Source organism: Heterocephalus glaber, unplaced genomic scaffold (genome assembly GCF_053883595.1).
Source record: "Heterocephalus glaber isolate CG9 unplaced genomic scaffold, H.glaber_assembly_v1.0 deba00001813, whole genome shotgun sequence".
Taxonomy (NCBI): domain Eukaryota; kingdom Metazoa; phylum Chordata; class Mammalia; order Rodentia; family Bathyergidae; genus Heterocephalus; species Heterocephalus glaber.
Genome location: NW_028258484.1, coordinates 523713 through 543797, shown reverse-complemented (window position 1 = coordinate 543797; position 20085 = coordinate 523713). Strand labels below are relative to the sequence as shown.

General features: G+C 45.5%; 1 protein-coding gene across 4 annotated transcripts in view; it reads left to right on the top strand.

The window, feature by feature from the left end:
* The first annotated feature begins 1547 nt into the window (after positions 1-1547).
* Positions 1548-20085, top strand: part of Epn2 (epsin 2) — a 111521-nt gene continuing 92983 nt past the window's right edge. For 2 of the 4 annotated variants that reach the window (XM_004868775.4, XM_004868774.4), the window contains exon 1: positions 1604-1754. The gene's annotated coding sequence lies outside the window, so the exon portion shown is untranslated. Of the gene's footprint in view, positions 1755-3841; positions 4690-20085 lie in introns of those variants that run through there. The other 2 variants (XM_004868771.4, XM_013067065.3) reach the window with 2 other exon arrangements.

Below are 20085 nucleotides of genomic sequence, written 5' to 3'. Positions count from 1 at the left end.
TTTGTTATGCCTTTCTCTCATTAACCTGTCTTTAGGAGTGTTGACCATGACCTTATGTTGGGGAGGGAAGGGATCATATACACCTCTCCACCTTTACCTGGCTCGGCCAAGTTCAAAACAAAGTTGTGATTCTCGCTGAGAGGCAGGCACTTAAGGTGTGATTCACTCCTCTGGTGGAGAGTGATAGCGAATAGTGGAAGGAACAGCTAACTGTAAGGCCGGGCTTCTAGCATCTAGAACTTTCCACTGTTGGACTTTTCAAATGAAAAGTGGCCATGTGGGTTTGCAAATGTGCTAGGTCTCCCTCCCCAATCTATTTTTAAAATAAATTTTATCCCATAAATCTAACTTTTTGTGAGAGAAGAACATTCTAGATCATAGCTTGTGAGACCCATATATGGTAACCACCTGGCTCCTTTATAAGAGAAAATTAATTTGTGGCTCAGAAAAGTGCAGTGACTTGCTAGTCTCTCAGTGAGCAAGGGCAGAGTAGGACTTCTATGGGAAGCTTCCTTGAAGCCATAGCTTAGCATAGCGTTGATATTGCCGAGGCAATAGAGATGGTATGTTCTGCCCATCTTGCAAGCTCCACCTCCAGGGGTCTCTACAGATGCTTGTCTTGACTAGAGCAGGTAGCCAACTTTGAGGTGCAGCCTCCAGTTCTGATCCCTCTGAAAATCTCTGAGAGGGCAGGCTTGTGTCCCGCACGTGTCAGGTTTAGGGCTGTTTCTTTCTGGGCCCAGCACATGGCCTGGCACACAGGACATGCCTTGTGGGTGATGATATAAGCAAGGGGAAGAGATGGCTCGCCTTGCATGTGTGTGTGTGTACAAGTGTGCGCGAGGGTGAGACCATGTGCCCTGCATGCGGGGTTTCTGTAAATCCCCAGTGACCAGGGGTTTCCACCTTTTTAGTTCATGAATCCCTTTGGCAATCTAGTGAAGCATGTGGGCCCCTTGCTAGAGTATTTTGGGGGTATAGTTTATTGAACTATAACACACACGGAATGGTGCACATCTAACGTGCATTTTCACAAAACGCACACACTTGCAGCTCAAGAAATCAACCTTGACAGCGCCTCAGAGGCTCCCTAGCCCTGTCCAATCTCCACCTCCCAAGAGGAGCCTCTCTCCACAGTGGTTTCAAATGCAAATTCCAAGAGTAGGGAGGCGTTTATTTTGGAGTATGGTGGGGCGGAGTTCTGTGCCTGTGGGCCTGAGGCAAGGGTGTGAGTTGGGGGGTAAGGCTAAGGGTGGTGTGTGTGGAGTTGCCGGAGGTATACAGGGGTGGGGGCATTTGTAGAGGTCTGAGCAAAGGGTGCTGGGCATGTGGGTTAGGGTATTAACGTGGCGCCTGGGATTTGGGGGTTGAACAGGGCACTTGGGCGTCGTTTGCGGGGCAGTGTTGGAGGGCAGGCTGTCTGTGCGGGGTCGGAGGGGAAACGGTTGGGAGGGGGACTCTGGGCAGTGGAGGGGCGGGGCCACGCATGGGCGGGGGGTGTAGTAGGGCAACTGGGCGGGGCCTCGACGGGGCTCCGGTGGGGTCGCAGGGGCGGGGCCGCGGAGGGGCGGGGCAGGCGGGCGCGCACACGCCATTGGCGCGCCCCCTCCCAGCCGCCATGTTGGCTGGTGTGTGGGTGTCAAACGGAGCCAGACGCGGCGGCGGCAGCAGCTCCGCGGGCTCGGGTAGCCCCGGTCTCTTCGGCGCTGCCGGCGGCCGCAGCCGCGTATCCGCGCCGGAACGGCGGAGCGGAGGTGAGCCGGCAATTCGGGGAGCTTGAGCTCCCCAGCGGGGCCTTAGGGCGCTGGCCCTCTCCCTCCGCGGGGCGCGGACGCTCTTGAGCCACAGGCTGCCCTCACCCCAGCAGCCCCTCAGAGCTTCCAATCCTCCAGCCCCAGCATGACCCCACTCTGAGAAGGATCCTCTTCTTTCTAACCAGACCCCGCCCCGCAGGCTGGAGCATGGCTCCTTCCCCACCTGGATGCCGCTTTCCGCGGCAAAGACCCTTGTTTCCTTATCAGGGAGCGCTTCCTTTTATATCCCTGGTGTCCGAAAGGCCCCTTCAGTTTGGAGCAACGCCGCCCCCCTCCCCAGAGTACATTCCATCCCCTCCCGGGCCGGGCACCCTTTCCTCTAGAGCCCAGCCTGGTCTCCCGCCCCCGTCCAGAGCCGCCGCCCGGCCTCCCTCCAGGAATCGGGGGAGGGGGTCCCCCTTCTCGGTCAGGATTTTGGCTTGTATTCCTTTCCTTTGGGCTGGAATGGGGCCCCCTTTCCCTCCCGGGGGACTAGGTTCCTCCTCCCCAGCCTCCACCCGCACATCACAGAGGGGACGGGGGTGGCAGAGCCAGGTTCCAGCTGCCTTTTGTTCCGCGTGGGACGGCAGAGACCCGGGCCGGAGGTCCTGCTTTGCTAGTCGGGGTGGTTGAGTGGGTGCGTAGGGTCAGCATCTTCCTAGAGACCCTTCCTGTCTTTTCTCCTGGGGCGGCTCCCGGGAGCGGGAGCGTTTGGGAGAGGCAGGATCTTCCTAGCGGAGTTGGTGCCAACAGGTTTTTGTTTGCGATCTGAAGTTGGCCCGGTGGCTTTGCAACGGGGCAGCTTGAGCTCCCTAGAAACCCCAGCAGGGCCCGGGAAAGCCATTTCTCTGTCGTCCCTCTTGGCTCCTTCACCGTTGTGGTAACTTGGAACAAATTTGAAGTCCGCTTTAAGAGTGGAAGGGGCTTAACTATCATTCCGTTTTTACTAAGGGAAACTCAGGCCCGGAGATGCAGTGATTTGCCCAAGGTCACACAGCAATCCTGTGTCAGTACCGCAGTTGGAAGCTCAGTCTCCATTGTTTTTCCACAACACTTAATAACTTTTTAAAAAGAGAGATGTTCAGGATTTCTCCAACCCCTTGCCTTTTATTTTTAACATTTACACAAGAAAATGGGCAGGAACAGATAAGAAGTGTAAATTCTTTCTGCCTCCAGAAAATACCTCAAGAAAGAAGAGATTGGATCAGGGGGTTGACATGATTGAAAAAGATGAATTTTAATTGTTTTCATGCCCCCCATTGTGTATTGTAACGCAGATTTGGCAGAAAATGCGTATCTTGTAGCTATAGATAAGGAATGGTGGATGGTGACAAAATCACATACTAAATTCTGCACAGCAGTGATTGAGTTTGTACTGATAATTAAGTTTTCATCTGTATTTAAATGAACACCAAAAGGGACTCCAATTTGTTTCTGAACAGTACTTGTTCAGGTGCTTAGTTAGGGCAAATTACTGTGTTGGGGAGGCCACTTAGATGTTCTCATCTTTACCTGCATTTTTTTTCTTTTACATTGTTAGTGTTTGTTTTCCTAGTTCTAAAATTGGGGTACTCTTTTGTAGGTATTTGTTATTAATAGTTTGGGAAAGTGTACATTACCGTAAGGCCTGAATTAGGATTGCCTGCATCCCACAAATTCCTGGACCAGGAGTCTTGGATAATCCTGTGGGGTTTACTGATGCCTCCAACTGATAATACCTGGCATGCTGTATAGAGTCATGAAAAATGACCCTTCCTTAGTAGAAATCCTCTGTAGAAATGTGGTTGCCTCTTATGTAACCTTCTTTTATAATGAGGTGTGGATTTCCCAAGAATTGAGATTCTGATAAGAGTCCTACAAAAGTTGTTGAAAAGTGTTTGGGACTCTTATTTTAATGGTTTGGTTTTTTTCCTGAGGTAAAGGAAGGCTTTTTTATTTTTTTAAATTAGCTAAACTGGCAATTTCCAGTTCTTTGTGGTCTAGAGTGCTAAAAGAATGGATTTCATGAAAAATTCATGGAATTCCATGTCATACTTTTGGGACCCCCCCCCCCCTTTAAAGTTCGTTCTTTCTTTCTTTCTGTCTGTCTTTCTGTCTGTCTTTCTTTCTTTTTTGGTTTTTTTGAGATGGCCTTGAACTCACTATGTAGATAGGATGTGAATGATTATTTTATGGCCTTACCTAAGTGACCCTGAGCCTTGGGGAAGTCAAAGGGCTTGAATTTGAAGCATTTGAGATTGGAGAGGATATGAGGAATTAGGTAGTTCTATTCCTTTAACTCATGTGTTTGGTTAAACAAACTTCTGTCTTTGCCAGCCAGCTCCACCAGGACCCTTTTCAGCTGTCCTAGCCTCCCCATCCTACAGTCTATTGGAGTGCTTTGCACATTGTGTGTTTGGGGCCTTTTTGACTCTGACATCTTTGAGGCCAGTGGTTGCCTTGTCTTTTCTACTGGTTAACTCAGTCTGTGACATAGGATAGATGTTTGGTAAAGGTCTGTAATAAGTATTCCTGTAGGCAGTAGAACACTTTTTTTTTTAAGCAGTGGCCAGGTGTATTTGAGAAAATAAAAGTGAAGAGTGAAGGAGTAACTGGGTCTGCAGAGTGAGATTGGGCCAAATTAGAGAAAAGGCAACACCTAGAGAAAGCAGAGCAGGCTACCATGGCCGGCTCCTCCTGGCATCTGTGTTGAACACATTTTTTATTGATTCCTTACTACAGGCTCTCCACAGTTCCGTTTTGCTCTTGCATAAACCACGGCTGTTGGGCTGGGGATTTAGCTCAGTGGTTCCAGCGCCTGCCTCGAAAGCGCAAGGTCCTGAGTTCGATCTCCGGTACCAAAAAAAAACAACAAACCACTACTATTGATCCAGCACCCCATGTGCCAGTCACACAGGTATTATTTTCCGTCCTAGAGATGAGGAAACTGAGATGCCATGTGTTTAAGATCACAGTAAATGATGAGGCTGGGATTTTGAACAGGTGTGTGGAACTCCAGAATATTTGAGAAACTGAGTCTTACGGGGGTGAAGAGATGTACTGCAAGTTAGCAAGGGGTGTGGGATGATATAATTAAGATTGTTGAGGGTGGAGAGAGCACATTTTGTTGTCAGATGCTCTGTGAAACGACTATTCCATCTGTTGAAGCTTTGAAAATTGACAAGCTTTCTGGTAAGTCAGTGGAATATTTTTCTTAATGAGCTTGTTCATAGTGTCTAAAAATAGAAACTTAAGTACAATGATACAAGTGTGCGTGCGATTAAGTGTATGTTCAGTCACTTCCCTCTGTGGTTGTGTTTGACTCTACCTATTTCCAGTCAAGAACTTTTCCATGTTCTGATTTTATTTATTTATTTAGTTTGGTCCTGGGGACTGAACCTAGGCCCTTCGAACTGAGACCTGGCTCTTTTTTATTTTTTATTTTGAGACAGTGTTTTGATAAGTTGCTAAGTTGTCCAGACTGGGCTCGAATTTGTGATCCTCCTGCCTCAACCTCCCACAGTACTAGGATTTATAAACCATGTGCCACCACACCTGGCTCATGTTCAGAAATCTTGAAAGCTGTTTCAGTGGCCTTTAAGAGAACCAGAGAGAGGGCCGGGGATTTAGCTCAATGGCACCATGCCTGCCTTGCAAGCACAAGGTCCAGAGTTCAATCCCCAGTACCACAAAAAAAAGAAAAAGAAAACCAGAGAGAGGGTCGGGGATTTAGCTCAGTGGTTCCACCACCTGCCTCAAAAACTCAAGGTTCTGAGCTCAATACCCGGTACCAAAAAAAAAAGAAAACCAGAGAGAAACAATCATTATAATTTCACATTGGCATATAACATAGTGATTACCACCCATCTGTGAATGGAAAACCTGAGACCCAAGAGAGGTTAAGTAACGTGAGAGGAACTTGGCAGAGCCAGGATTTAAACTGAGGTCTGTGATTCCCAGACCTGGGTTCCTTCTATGCCAGCCCCTGCCATAGAAAATGCTGCAGAATAATGGACATTCATTACCTTATTGGATGGATCTGTGATCTGAAATCACTGTCGGGTTTACTTAGATGGTTGGGAACTGGAATGAGAGATTTCTGGCTTTCTTCTAACCTTAGGATCTATGAAACACTGGTTTGAATGTCAGTAATTTAATGGACCAGTTTATCTGACAGACGGTAGATTTAGGGTTTGATTAAAAGAAAAAAAAGCCTACCTCCTTTGAACCAGATCTGCAACATTGTTACAATACTCCCTATATGTGTTGGATTCTTTTTGGTGACTCATTCCCAGTGTTCCTGGGTACTAAAGTCTGCTTTGTTCCTGAGTACTGAAAGGTTTTTTCCTGGTTCTGTTTTCTCTTGGTCCTGGTCTAGTGTATATTGCACTTTTAAGCCTGTTCTACAGATGGAACAGGTAATTTAATTCTCTTTCTGTTCAGAGCAGTGCAAGGAATTGGGCACTCAGAGAGCTGTAAATAAAGGAACTCCCATCTCCTGGTCATGTAACCCAACTTATCAATAGCACAGGGAAAAATAGGCTCATCCTGGGAGATGGCTGGCCATCTAGGTCTAATGCATGATGTGGATTTAAAAGCATTTATAATTAATCACTTTTGAGTGCCTGCATCTTTCCTCTAGCTCCTACCCCTCTGTGGTAATGTCACACTGCCGCAGGTCAGTAGCTGAGTACCAAATGGCACAGACAATTTGGCTACAAAGGCTATGCTTCACATTGCTCTAGAATCAGATGTGGGTGCTAATAAACATCCTGGCTGGGTAGCTTGGGACATCTCAATCATTGAGCTTTGGTTTCCTCTTCTCTGACATGGGTCTAGAAATGACCATTTTATGGAATAGATTCACACTGGCATGCATTAGAATCACCCAGGAGGCTGGTTCAGTAGTGGGCAGGCTCTAACCTAGAGTTTCTGATTCAGTAGGTAAGGCCTGAGAATGTGCATTTTGAACCACCCTTCAAGTGCTACTGATGTTGCCAGTCTGGGAACTACACTGGGAACCCTGGCCTGAGGACTGAAGAAAAAGATGCTCAATATTTAGTGATAGAACACTTGCCCAGCCTGCACAAAGCCCTAGTTTCAATTCCCAGCACTGGGGAAAAAAAAAATTAGTGTAGGAACCCAGTGCTGCCTGGTTATATAGAGGAAACTCAAAATGACACTTCCTTTTGCCTCTGAACTGCTTCTAAATATTGCTCTGAAGATGGTGGTGTGACATTGGGAAAGGAAACTTGGATTCTCAGAAGTTTGTATTGTAATTATAACTTAAGTGGCTTCATAGGAATGTTACCCTCTTTAGAGAGAATGTGAAATGTCAGTGGCCTTCAAAAAAGCAATGAGTTCATCGTTCTCACACATTTGACGGGAGGTTCACTGTTGAGGCAACTGCTAGAAATAACTTGAAGAGGTGAAGAGGTTGGCAGTGGTGGTGGCAGGTCTCAGCCAAATCCCATGGACCACTAGGGATGGACCACGGGTATTAATGGCAGTCACTCCTTCTAACAATTCAAATTGATTTTAATATTCTTTGGTGTTTAGGCTTTGGAAACACACACACATATGGGCTGCATGGTATGTTTGAGGTGAGGCTGGACTACATAGTGAGCTTAAAAACAAACAAAAACTCCACCAAAAAACAACCCCCTCAACAAACATGGTTATGTGGATGTATGAGTTGTGATGGTTTTTGATGTCTCTTCTATACCATGTCCTAGTTACTCTTTTTATGTGTAATACTTCATTTAATTTTCCAGATTGATCTTGCAAGGTCTATCACAATCGGCACCCCTCACCCTGCTGGATAGGGAACCCCAGGACCTTGCCCAAGTTAGGCAAACAATTCACCACCAAGTTACTTCCCAGCCATTTTTATCTTTTCTTCTGAGGCAGGATCTCACTAAGTTGACCAGACTGGCTTCAAATATGTGATCCTTCTGCCTCACTCACCCTGCAGGTAGCTGGGATTTTATAGGGTTGTGCTACCAAGCCCAGCTGCCCAGCTTCCCTCTGTCCCTCCCTCCCTCCCTCCCTCCCTCCCTTCCTCCCTTCCTCCCTTCCTCCCTCCCTCCCTCCCTTCCTCCCTTCCTCCCTTCCTCCCTTTCTCCCTTTCTCCCCGACTTCCCGCCTTCTGAGACAGTCTCACTGTGCAGTTCAGGCTGGCCTTGAACTCACTGTATACCCCAGACTGGCCTTGAACTCCCAGTGATTCTCCTGCCTCAGCCTCCCTTAGTGTTGGGATTACAGGTGTGTATCACCATGCTTGGCCCATTTCTCTTTTGGCATTTGAAAAAAACCACAAGATAGAGGGCTTCAGCAACCTGCTCCAGGCTATACAACCAGTCAGTGAGTGCCCCAGTTGGTATTTGCTGCCATCTGTTTTAGACTCGGAACCACGCTGTTTGTACTCCCTCACCCTGCAGGGTGCCAGGTGCTCCCATCACTTAACTGTTCCTTCACAGCCCCAAGGGGTAGGCACTTCACAGATGAGCACGCCAAGGCTTGAAGAAAAGCTTGGCCATGTGTACCCAGCCAGTGGCTGGTAGTACTGAATTCAGTCCCACATCTTCTGATTTTACAGCTTTATATAGTCTTTTTTTTTTTTTTTTGGTACTGGGCATTGCACTCAGGACCTTGTGCTTGCCAGGCAGGCTTGTTGCTGCTCAGCTATATCCCCAGCCCCTTATAGTCATTTCTATGACAACACCTCACCTCCCTGTCCAGGACCAGAAAAGTAAATTCTATGATTCTAAGCAGCCTGGTTACATATACCTGGTTACATATATTAGGAACCTGTGGATACTTCAGCTAGGTTGGCTGGGAGAAAGTCTGTGTGGGCTGGTAGGGGTTTTTGTTTACAAAGCTGTTAGAATAATTGGCCAGATTGCTTTTTGAGAGGAGAGGACAATTTCTTTTTCCTTTGTAATGGTGAAGCTCTGCACACTGTACATGAGTACTAAGACTAAAATAATGCTCTGGCCAGGCATGGTAGTACACTCCTGTAATGCCAGCACTTGGAAGGCTGAGGAAGGAGCATTGCTGTAAATTTGAGACCAGCTATGTAGTGTTGTGCTATGTAGTGAGTTCAAGGTTAGCCTGAAGTACAGAGCGAGATCCTGCCTGAAACAACAGAAAACCAAACAAACACGCTCTAGTGATGACTGTTAAAACAGTGATGAAATTTATGCAGATGAGCTTGGTATGCTTAAAAAGTTACTTGTAAGTAAAAATATAAAGTATCTCCTCCCTATTTTGGTAATTAACATATGAGTTCTAGCCAGTGGGTGGTTTTCTCTGGTCTTGCAATGCCCCAGGGAGGCTGGGGTGTGGGTACTTTCCCAAGGTTTGAAAACGGTCTGTAGGTCTTGTTCAGAGGATGGTAAACAGCTCTGTGTTGATACCTGCCCTGCACTTGTAAGAGGCCCTAGGGGTTTGGACTAGTTTGTTAGTGTACTCTTTAAGACTAATGTGAAAAAATGAGAGCAAAACATTGCTGTTCAATGACAACGACGGACCCCTTCCCCACCCCTAAAAGTCATAGGATTAAAGGAATGCTGACAGGCTAGACATGATTCATACTTTCTTTTTTTTTTTTTTTTTGGTACCGGGGATTGAACTTGGGACTCGAGCTTGCAAGGCAGGTGGCAGAACCACTGAGCTAAATCCCTGGCCCTGATTCATATTTTCTTGAAAGTGAAGTCCTCTGTGTGCCTGTTTTTATTTTTGTTGTTGTATTTTGGTACTGGGGATCAAACTCAGGACCTTGTGAGGCAGGTGCTGCCCTGTCTGTATGCCTGTTTGATATCCAGAACTGTCCTGGGACTATAATGACTCTACTTTTTTGTTTGTTTTTGTTTTGTCTTTTGGAAGCAGGGTCTTGCTGTGTAGTTTAGGCTGGCTTTGAGCTCACTATGTAGCCCAGGCTGGCCTTGAACTCTGGGTAATCCTCCTGCTTTAGCCTTCCAAGTGCTGGAATTATGGGTATGTGCCACCACGCCTGGCTAATGACTCTACTTTGGATCAAAATATTTGGGAAACATGATCAGAAAAAGAATTTTTATGCCACTTTTATGAGAGGCAGCCAGGAGATGTAGAGATTATAGATGGGTATTTCAAGGACAGTTTTGTGACAGTAGGGCAGAATAACTGAGGTCTTTGTCAGCCTGTATGGAACACATGATCTCTTCAGATTACTGGTTGTAAATGAATGCCATGTTTCTTGCCACCATGAGTGTAGTCTAATTGTGAAGAAAAAGTTAACATTTGTGAGACAATTAGTAGCTAGCGGTCTGTTGAGCTGTGATTTTTATTGTCAAGAGATCAAGGATGAAAAAAAATCTAAGAATTAGGGAAGGTGTCAGAGAGTAGATAGGAGTTGAGCTGTGCTTTGAAGAAACATGAACCCCTTTATTCCTGAGGGAAAGCAGATGCGAAAGCATTTCGGAACTAGGGAACAGAAGGCAGCAAGCTTGAGGTGAGCCTGTATGTGGTGCTAGGGTATGTTTGTGAGAATATGCATTTTTGTCTGTGCTTGCCCACCTGTGTGTGTGCAGGCTTTTAAGCAGCTTTGCCCTGGGGATGCCTGCTGGATACAGTGAGGACTTCAGTAGCCAGATGGTCCCCAGCTCTGATGAGGCAGCAGCCTTAGGATGTGATTTTATTGTGAGTAAGTTTTTATTGTAAGTGAGGACCAAGGCAGGTCTTGAGACGTGTACCAGCTGCATTGTGGGGGAAAGGGGACCTCTGGCAGTAGCTGCACAGTGGAGTACATCCTATCTTCCTGTGGTTGAGGGCCTGGCCCAGGCTGGCTTCATGAGAGTGGCTGTATCAAAGTTGTACAGACCAGGTGTGAAATGAGGCCATAATCTAGCTTTGTTTGGGGAGAGGTGGGGGGCCTCAGTGCTCACTGAGAAGTTTATAGTTGACACCCTGAGAGCCTGCAGTTCTTATCCCTAGTTGCACCTGCAAACCACGTGGTTTGGAAAGCTTTTAAAAAATGCTTCTGGCTGGGGCCCCACCCTAGACCAATCAAGGTGGAGTCAGTAATTTTTAGAAGTTCCCCAGACATTTCTAATGGTCTATGTGGGTTGAGAATTGAGCTTTGTGCTCAGGGGAGCCTCTAGGAGTGTCAGAGATTGGAAGGTGGGAGGAAATTGGAGCTAGAGAGAAGAGGAAGCCTTTGCAGTAATGAGGTGTGGGTGCTGGGAGCCTGAGCTCTGCTAGAGTCACTGTGGATGGGCTCCAGAAAAGAGATAGGGCTGCCGAGGAGGGGGATCGGGCCAGAGAGACTGACACCTCTGAGCCTCCTTGGAGAAGAGGGTAGTTTGGCAGAGAGTAAAGGTGAGGGCAGGAAGGGAGGTTGTCATCCACCTGTTTGGTAATCTGCCTCCCCACCTGAGTACTAGGCATCTAGCCGGCAGAGCAGGTTCTTTTTTTGTATCAGGGATCGAACTCGGGCCCTTGTGCTTGCGTAGCAGGCACCGAAACCACTGAGCTAAATCCCCGGCCCCAAGCAGGTTTTTATCTGTTCATTCAAGCTTGGCAGCCAGGTTCTTTCCCATACTCTGAATAATGACAATCACAGCAGGCAATACTTAACAAAATTTAAAACTGCATTTCTTGGCTGGGTGTAGTGGTGCACACCTGTAATCCTAGCATTGGGGAGGCTGAGGCAGGATGATCACCATGAGTTTGAGGCTATCCTGGGCTACACAGTTCAAGACCACCCCGGACTATATAGGGAGACCCCATCTCAAAAAAACACTAAACCTGCATTTCTTTAAAGTAGTTTTATTAGAGATAGTTGTACCATAGAGTTTCTAATTTAGATAGATTCGCTTTACTAGTCGAAAATTGGAAGTGAGGTTTACATGATACATTTAATACATGTTGTAATGTTATCATGTGTGGTATTTTGGACAAAAATTAATAGTCCATTTTATTCACTAATGCGTGTTGAGCACATAGGCATTATGTACTCTGTCTTGGATATATGAATGAGTGTACAGCCATACCATCCTGAATGTGTCCGATCTCATCTGGATATATGAATGAATAAAAGTGGGTCTCTACCCTCAGATAGCTCTGAGTCTGCAGAGCATGGCTCCTGGTGTAGAGAACAAGTAACATTGCCCTGGAAAGCAGAGCTCATACAGAAGTTTGGAAAGCAGTATCAGACACAGAATGGAATCTGGGGACCAGATGCTTCTGAAGAAATGATCTGGAAGTTGAATCTTGAAGGAAAAAATGAGAGTTCTTAGAGGACAGAGGTGTTGGAACCAGGCCGGTAGTGCTGTGTGTATGTGCAGAGGCCTGAAGGCACCCAGGGCTGAGTGATGAGGAAGAAGGGCTAGACATGTGGCAGAGGCCCACAAGCTGCCCAGACGGGGATTGATGAGAGCTGGGCAAGATTTGACTTGTGAGCTGTGGTTTTCGCACAGCCTTGTAGTGGTGAGTGGACAGGGCTGTGGGTCCTCTACCCTATTCTAATCAGAGCAGCTGTGCTCTGATGAAAGTAGGGAAGTCAAAGCTGGGAGTGGTGGTGCATGCCTTATAATCCCAGCACTCGGGAAGCTGAGGCAGGAGGGTTGCCATGAGTTCGAGGCCAGCCTGGGCTACATAGTTAAGTTCAGGGTCAGCCTATACTATATAGTGAGACCCTATCTCCAAAAAAAAAAAAAAAAAAAGTAGGGAAGTCAAAAGAGCTCATTGGAAAAGTGTTCCAAAGTGGCCTCCTTGCTGTAGGGGGCATCGAGGGAGGAGCTGAGGTTTCTCGCAGAGGACCTCCACAGCTCTCTTTTCTATCCAAGTGAGAAAGGTGGTGTTGGAAGGAGTTGCTGTCCTACCCTGTCCTCCAGACCAATTTCTCAGGATCAGTGTGACAGCTTGGTGATGGCCTGGTGCTACAGATGAGCCCGGCCCTAGGAGCTAGAACTCTGTTTTCCAGAAATGCCTACAGAATTTATGACCATGTGGTAAAGAGAAGGTATATCCGGGGCCGGAGATTTAGCTCAGTGGGTCCGTGACCTGCCTCGCAAGCTCAAGCTCCCGAGTTCCATCCCTGGTAACAAAAAAGAGAAGATACATCCTGATTGGGACATGCCAGAGAGCCACTGTGTCTAGATCTGTGCTGGGTGCTGAGGCTCCTGGGTCTGGACTAGAGAAAATGTGTGGGTGGATCAAGACCATAGAAATGTCTTGTTTGGCTGTATGTACTCTGCTTCTTTTTGAATGTTAACACTGGGCTAATGCTGCATTAGTTTCCTGCCAGTGCTGTATCAGCTGACCACTAACTGCTTTTTAGAACATCACAGCTGTGTAGGCCAGAGATCCAGCATGGGTCTGAGATAAAATCATTGTGTCCTCATGGCTGGATTCTTCTGGGAGGCTCTCAGGGAGAATCCATCTCTGCTTTGTCCATCTTTTAGGCTAGTAGCTCAAGGTAATCACGAGTCCTTCAAACTGGAAATGGGAGGTCGCAGAGTCAGTCAGAGATGCTGTGAGATAGACGGGACGGTCACAGTTGGCTATGAGGACAAAAGGGGCATGAACAAAAGGGGCTGGTAGCAGAAACCAGATGCCCAAGACCGGGCATGGTCGTACACAGCTGTGTAATCCCAGCATTCAGGAGGTTGAGGCAGGAGGATTACCACGAGTTTTAGGGCAGCCTGGGCTGCGTAGTGAGTTCAAGGTCAGCGAGACCCTGACTCAAAAAATAGATAAATAAAAAGAAACAGAGTGCCCAGACTACAACCCAAAACCCACTTATTTATTGCTAAGTGGCAATACTACAGTTAAACAACTGTTATCTGATGCTTGGTTGCTGGGGCTACTTGGCTTACATGCCAACAGAGGGGGCTTTGGGTGCCAGCTGCAGCATGCGTGCCATAGGTTAGTCACCACTGTTCTAGGCCATTTTTCTTGGTTCATGCCCCTTTTGTCCTCATAGCCAGCTGTGACTGTCCCATCTAGCTCACAGCATCTCTGACTCTGCAACCTCCCAGTTCAGTTTGAAGGACTCTTGTGATTAACTTGAGCCCAATGTATCTCCCTATTTAAAGTCAGCTGATTAGAAACTAATTCTATTTTCTACCTTAATTCCCCTTTGCCATGTAGTCTGACATTCACAGATTACAGGATTAGGATGTGGTCATCTTTGGGAGACCATTATTCGCCTACTATAGTTGCCAACATTAAAATCAGGAGATCTTGCATAGCCATCCACACTTGCAGCTTCATGGACAAATCAGAACACTTGGCAGCCAGGGTTGCTCTGTTGCCTGGCAACAATGGGTCAGAGCCAGTACTGGGCACCATCTCTAGATGGGGCCTGCATGTACCAGTTCTCTTTGGGCCCCAGCCCTCTCTGTGGTGCCTACTCATTCCCTTTTATTGTCTGGTCTCCACTCCTGGGAAAACAGGCTTACGAAGAGTCCAGTAGTGGCAGTGTCCTATGTTCAGGATGATTGAACTTGCCCCTTCCCTATTTTGTACTCTACTCCTCACCCCTTGGACTCTACACCCACTTCTTGTCTCCAGACTGTTGTTCAGACTCTTCTGCCTCTGCCTGACACACACTGTCCCTGCTTCTCTTCTGACCCAGGTCTTTATGCTCTGCAGTATCTCTGATGCTATTTTAGGTGGTATTGTTTGTGCTCTGACTCCTTGTCTCCCATTCTCTCCTTTTCTGGCACCCAACTTCTGGTGCCTTCTGCCCTGTCTTGCATTGGAGTTTGTGAAAAGCAGGTCTTTATGGTGGACCTTTACAACTGTATCCATCGAAAGTCAGGGTGACACAACAGGCATGTAATCAAACATCTCTGGTGTGCATTTTCCTAGACACTGGGAATGAAACAGGAAATGAGAGAGACTCCTGTCTGCTTCCCCTGCAAGTCTGGTTTAGAAGAGGGAGCAGGAGAGGCAAGTGAATAGGCAATTACTGTATCACCTTCCTACTCTATCTAGGGAGATCTTTTTCCTTCATCCTTGAGGCCTGGTGGTGGCTGTTTACATTTTATTTGAGGGTGTTGTTCCTGGGGCTCTTGTTTGAGGCATTTTGTTGAAGGATCCCCTCATTTCTAGATATTGCTTGGACCTCACTGACAGTTGAATTTTGAGCATACATCTTGAGGTTTGGTTATCATGTTGGTTTGTAGTATGAGGATCTGAACCAGACATCTTCCTGCGGTACTGCCTGGTGGTCTGAACTGGGGCTCTAGTTAATTTCTGAGGAGCCCTTTGTGTGGCCTGTGGAGAGACCTGTGACCCTGAACCGTTGGGCTCAGGGTGTGGAAGGTTCCTGGAAAACTTGCTTATAAATAAAATATTTCATCCGTAGTTAGTGAACCATCCTAGCACTTGGGAGGCTGAGGCAGGAAGATCACTGCAAGTTCAGGGCCAGCCTGGGCTACATAGTGAGTTCAGGGCCAGCCTGAATTACAAAGCAAGACCCTGTCTCAAAAAACAAAACAAAACAGGGCTGGAGATTTAGCTCAGTGGTTCTGCCACCTGCTGCACAAGTGCAAGGACCCGAGTTCGATACCTGGTACCAAAAAAACAAAACAAAACAAAAACCAAAACAAACAAAAAAAGGAGTTAGCAGACTATTTATTTATTTATTTAGGTATGGGGATCAAACTCAGGACCATGCGCTTGGGAGGCAGGCAGCGGGACCACTTAGCTAAATCCCCGGCCCAGCATTAATAATTTTAATCTAGTCCCCCCTCCAAATATTTAAAGGCACATTCCAGACTTTAAAGATAAACATTTCAATATGTAAACCTAACCAACTTTTTTTTTTTCCAGTAATGGTGTTTCAACCCGAGGCCTTCACACTGAGCTTTATCCTCCACTCCTTTTGAGACAGGGTCCTCTAAATTGCCCAGGCTGGGTTTGAATTTTTTTTTTTTGGTACCGGGGATCGAACTCTGGTTCTTGCACTTGCACAGCAGGTGGCGAAACCTGGGTTTGAATTTGCTAACCTCCCTCTTCAGCCTTTCAGAATACTGGGATCACAAGTGTGTGTCACCATGCCTGGTTCAGACACAGACTTTTTTTTTTTTTTTTTTTTGGTACCAGGGATCGAACTCGGAACATTGTACTTTTGAGGCAGGCGGTGGCACCACTGAGCTAAATCCCTGGCCCAGACACAGATTTTTTGCAAACTTTATAAGTGAAGATTGACCACCAGTCCTCTTAATTCTGATTTTCATACACTCTGTGTTCAAAGCTGATTTTGTTTATTTTTGTTTTTTGAGATAGGGTCTCATTATCTAGCACAGACTGGCCTCAAACTCACAGTGATCCTCCTGCCTCAGCCTCCTGAGTGCTGGGATTACAGATGTGCACCACCATTCCCAGCTAAAAGCTGACTTCTAAATTGTGGAATAATGATCATTTTTACACATTTTTTTTTTTTTTTTTTTTTTTGTACCAGGGATCGAACTCTCAGGACCTTGTGCTTGCAAGGAAGGCGCAGTGCCACTGAGCTAAATTCCTGGCCCACAAAATCTTGATTTAGATTAATTTTTTTGAGATAGGGTCTCATGTATTCAGGCTGGCTTTGAACTCAAGGCAATCCTCCTGCCTCAGCCTCCGAGTGCTGGCTGGGATTACAGGTGTGCGCCATCATTCCCAGCTATTTTTTAAGTTTTTTTTGTTTTTTTTTTTTTGGTACCGGGGATTGAACTCAGATCCTTGCGCTTATGCAGCAGGTGGCAAAACCACTGAGCTAAATCCCCGGTCCTTGCCCAGCTATTTTTTAAATTGTAAATCACACACAAAATTTACTGATGTAGACTTTTTTTTTTTTTTTTTTTTTTTTGGTACCTGGGATCGAACTCGGTTCCTTCCACTTGCGAGGCAGGCGATGGAACCACTGAGCTAAATCCCCGGCCCTGATGTAGACATTTTAAAGTGAGTAATTCAGTGGCATTTGGTGTATTCACAGTGTTGTAGAATGATGACCTCTAGTTCTAGAACTTTTTTATCACTCCAAAAGAAGAACCAATCCCATCTTCCCCAGCCCCTGGTAATCACTAAGCTACTTTTATCTCTGGATTTAGCTAATCTAGTTAAATTTAAATAAGTTGAATCACTTATTATGTGGCCTTTTTGCCTGCCCCTCCTCCTTCTTTCTGGTTTTGGTTTTCTTGAGACAGAGTCTCACCATGTAGTTCAGGCTGGCCTTGAACTCATTGTGTAGCCCAGGATGGCATCAAATTTGTAATGATCCTCCTGCCTCAGCCTCCTGAGTGCTGGGATTATAGGTGTGTGCTACTATGCCCAGCTACGTGGCCTTTTGGTTGGCCTGTTTTACCATCTATGTTGTAACATGAATCAGGACTTTATTCCTTTTTATCATTGAATAATATTCCACTCTAAGGATAGACTACAATTTATCCATCTGTTGGTGGTCATTTGGGTTGTTCCTGTCTTTGGCTAGTATGAATAGTTGCTATTTTAACTTGTTGCTTAATGTGAAATGTAGTGAAATCTGTGAACCAAAAACTTGTATGTGAGAGGGCAGAAGGACCATTTGGTTCCATTTATTGGTACACATTTTGAAAGAAATACATAATATATAAAACAGAACTACAGTGCACACTATACTTAGGGAATTTAGAGCCTTTCTTTTTTTCCCCTCTTTTTGGTGACCACCCTTCTCTGTAGCTTGGGAAGGCCACGTCTGTGGGTTTGATGTTGGGTGGTAACCTTTCTGAGAGTGGTGTGGAGGAAACCCTTAGAGTCTCTGGGACTTTTGTCCCCTTCCTGAGTTACAGGGATGGATGAACTTGTGCTGTTAGTGTTTTTCTTTCTTTCTGTCTTTTCTCTTCTTTTGGTACCTGGGATTGATCTCAGGACTGTAGGGAGCAGGGAAAGGGGATGTTACTAGAACCTCTGCAGTAGGTCCTAGTCTCCTTTGAGCCACGACCACACAAGGCGAATTGACTTATTACACACAAAAGGTAGAAAAAATGAGACTTTGAGAAGAAGCTGAGTTTTGGGCCTGATAGTGCTGCTCTGGGCAGCAAAGACAAAAGACCCCAACCCCAGGTGTATGCACCTTTCATTCACTACTTCAGTACATCTGGAGAAACAAATGTAATAAATGACTTGCAGAGAGTTCTCACATTGGAATAAACAAAGTGTAACATGATGGGGGCCGTGGAAATCCAAGAACAATGAGGAACTGAGTAGATGAAGATTTTGTTCCTCCCAGAATGTTTTCAGCTGGTGTAATCTTTTCTTTTCTTTTTTTTGGGGGGGGTACCTGGGATTGAACTCGGGTCCTTGTGCTTGCACAGCAGGCTGCAAAACCACTGAGCTAAATCCCCGGCCCTAGCTGGTGTAATCTTGTCCTGGAGCATCACAGCATCACTGGACCATAGAGGTCTTAGCTGGGACCGGAGGCCAAAATGGAGTTTTGTCTCAGAATCCCATAGCTGTCCTGTAGGCAGGAGAACTAGGCCTAATCAAATGATTGTTCCCCAAAATGATGTAGAATTGCTCCTGACTTACCTCCCTTTTTGTTTTATGAAACGGTGTTTTTAGGAAAAGTGAGCACACCGAACAATGGCTTATCCCTATATATTGTGAGGATCTGCAGTGTGTTTGACTGGCTCAGCTGTCTATAATAAGCACAATTTCTCTTAATTTTGGCTGTAAAAGGATTAAAAATCTAATCATTTAAAAAAACAATTTTGGCTAAAAAAGTTCAAACTTGTTGAACTCAAATAAATATCGTTTTTAGTTATACATTTCTACTGGGTGTTTAAGACCAAGTTACCATGAGACCTATATTAAATATTATTATTATTATTATTATTTGGTACTGGGGATCGAACTCCAGTCCTTGGGCCTGCGGGACAGGCAGTGGAACCACTGAGCTAAATCCCCAGCCCGGACCTAAATTTAATAAAATTAACCTCTTGCTATCTAACAAGGTCAATTGAGTCTCCTCAGGCACTGTCTTGGAACCATGCATAGAGCCTCTTAGCTCCTCTGTCAGTGTCAGCCATCAGGATATTTCACAGCCTTGCTTGACCATGTTGCTTTCTGCAAAAGCATGGGAGATTTTTTCCTCCAGGTGACATTCCTTTGGCACACTTTTTGTTGGATCTTTGAAGATTTGGTGTTCAGTAACCTCCCTGCTTAGGAGGTTGGGTGACTCACCAAAGATGCAGGATCTTGGAGAAGGTTCCCTCATGTCCTAGATCTTTTTGTTGTTTGACCTTGGAGGGCCAGGGCCAAAATATTGGCTGTCTTCTTAGCCCAGATACCTTTTTAGTTCTGGTCTCTAAACTTTGGTTGTTGAACACCCAGAAGAGAGGATAAATAAGATTAGCATTGTAAGAGGAGTAGTGAACTCAACTATTATAATTTTACCTGGATATTAAGCATTTTGGAATAAAAATATAGTTAAAAGACTGTTATTATTGCCAATCATGGTTGTTCTTGTGGTCAAATCCCTAAGTAGCTATCCCCCCCCCCCCCATTAACTTTATTGTACATTTTAGGTATAAAATACAGTTACATTCATCATTGGGATCTTGTACCATTACATGAGTCTCTTGGTTCTTATTTTTTTTTCCCCTTCCCTTGCCCTCCCTTCACCCCCTCCACCCTTCCCTATTTGCCTTCACCCCCTCCACCCTTCCCTATTTGCAAAGACCTTGTTTCCATTTTTTTCCTCTTCTCATATTTTTTCCTTTCCCTTTTTTCCCTTCCCCTACCCCTCACAATTCCCCTGCTCTTTTAGACCTTTTCTTCCCATTACACAATATCAGTTATACATTTTTTAAATTACAATATTAAGATCTAGGAGACATTACCACAGATTTTACAGAATTTAAAAGGATATAGAAAGCATATTACAAAAATCTTTTTTGAAATAAATTTGACAACTTCTAAGAAGTACCTTGGAAGACAAATTAATGAAACTAAGTCTGGAGGAAATACAAAATTTGAATAGCACCTATTAAAGAAAGTATATTCCTAGCTTGAAAACCTACCTATATGACAACAGCAGGCTCATAAACATTTTAACTGATAAATTATATCAAACAATTAAAGCAGAAAGAAGAAGGACCACTTCTCCCCTCATTTTAGGAACTCAACATTGTGCTAATCCTAAAACTGGATAAAGATAATAGAAGAAAAAAGTATGAACATAGATAGAAATTTGTTTAACAAAACAAACTATTGGAAGTGAGATCTGGCAGGATGTAGAAAGTGGTTTTGTTATAGGGATGGCAGTGTTGGTTCAGCATTGGAAGATCCACCCCCAAAAGTCATC